Below are 1,605 nucleotides of genomic sequence, written 5' to 3'. Positions count from 1 at the left end.
AGCAATTGAGAATATTAACGATTCAGTTCGAGGGGCTTCCCATGGTTCCAGCCCCTCAGTCCAGCTTGGTGGGGGAACCTTACACTGTGGTCTTTCCCCATTGAGCCTTTGCTGCGGCTGCCCCAAGCTTTAGTGCGTCCCTCAGCACGTAGTCCTGGACCTTGGAATGTGCCAGTCTGCAACATTCGGCGGTGGACAACTCTTTGCGCTGGAAGACCAGCAAGTTTCGGGCAGACCAAAGGGCGTCTTTCACCGAATTGATAGTCCTCCAGCAGCAGTTGATGTTTGTCTCGGTGTGCGTCCCTGGGAACAGCCCGTAGAGCACAGACTCCTGTGTTATAGAGCTGCTTGGGATGAACCTTGACAAAAACCACTGCATCTCTTTCCACACCTGCCCTGCAAAGGCACATTCCAGGAGGAGGTGGGTGACCGTCTCTTCCCCACCACAGCCAACGCGGGGGCACTGGGCGGAGGGGGCGAGACTTCGGGTGTGCATGAAGGATCTGTACATAGTTTCAGTGGGATTAACAATCGCCTCTATTAACATGCGCAGTGTGAAGGCCACTCTGCAATGCATTTCAACCTTGGGGTACCACGCAAAGGTCAAAGTCCACCTGCGCAGTAAGGCTCTTAATGTATTGAAACAAATTGATCAGTATTCACTTTATGTAAACTCAACTTTGAACTATTAGGTAACACACTTTTATAAATTGTATGAACATTTTTTTTTGGAGAAAGAAATGACTGAGGATTTTGCCAGAGCAATCACTGTTCTTGCAGCTTTAATATCATGGCTTAGAAAATGGATAAGGCCATTCGACCATCAATAACACATGGAAAAAATTCTCCGCTCAGAATGATAGAAATACATTGCAGCCTCTAAAGAAGCAAACCAGCAATTACGATCAATGGACTCCCGCCTGCACCAACCATAATAGCAAAATCCACACAACAAAAACCGACAACATACATAAACTCGCAACAATAAAACTGTTTTTTATTGAAATAGAAACCCCACTAAAAGCAGGGCCACAAAAAATTATTTAAAACTCTGAGTGTTCCTCTCCACGGAAATCTTTAGTAAAAGGCGAAAGATTTATACGATCTGAAGAGAAACCAGAGTGTACTAGTAAATGTATCCTCCTACTCTCAACCCACCAAACTATTCACTCTTTAACATCATACTGAACGGACACACCACCAATTGCCATCGATACTGGCGAAATACCAATTTAATCCTAATATATTTTAAGATTAAAAAGTAACCACAAACTGTTAACATCCCACAGAAATAGAAATAAACATTGACCTTTTGCACACTATTCTGGTTATGTAGATTAGTGGGCGGGGCCTATCTGCCTGCGCCTTCCGCCCGCGGGAAGGAGATGTTGCAGATTGTGGGCACTGTGTTGATCAGTGACTGCCCAGGGAGGTTAGCATTGATTCTCTCACACTTTGTGCTCACCAAGTGATTTTTTTAATGCAGGTTCTCGTGAAAAGTGAGGAAATGAAGCCCGAAGTCTGGTATCGTGAGCCCTGCATTCTGGCATTTGCAGTTTAACCCCAACTTTCAATGTACAGAAACTGTCAGCGTTCATCGCCGCA

The 1,605-nt window shown here is 45.2% G+C and overlaps 1 non-coding gene across 1 annotated transcript; it reads right to left on the bottom strand.

Moving 5' to 3' along the window:
- Positions 1-1,010: 1,010 nt before the first annotated feature.
- On the bottom strand, positions 1,011-1,125 carry LOC137376854 (U5 spliceosomal RNA). Its single transcript, XR_010976320.1, has one exon. It is a non-coding gene; the product is annotated as a U5 spliceosomal RNA (small nuclear RNA).
- Positions 1,126-1,605: the final 480 nt, after the last annotated feature.

Source organism: Heterodontus francisci, chromosome 13, assembly GCF_036365525.1.
Source record: "Heterodontus francisci isolate sHetFra1 chromosome 13, sHetFra1.hap1, whole genome shotgun sequence".
NCBI classification, from domain to species: domain Eukaryota; kingdom Metazoa; phylum Chordata; class Chondrichthyes; order Heterodontiformes; family Heterodontidae; genus Heterodontus; species Heterodontus francisci.
The sequence above is the reverse complement of the archived record's forward strand: the minus strand, read 5'-3'. Positions and strand labels throughout refer to the sequence as shown.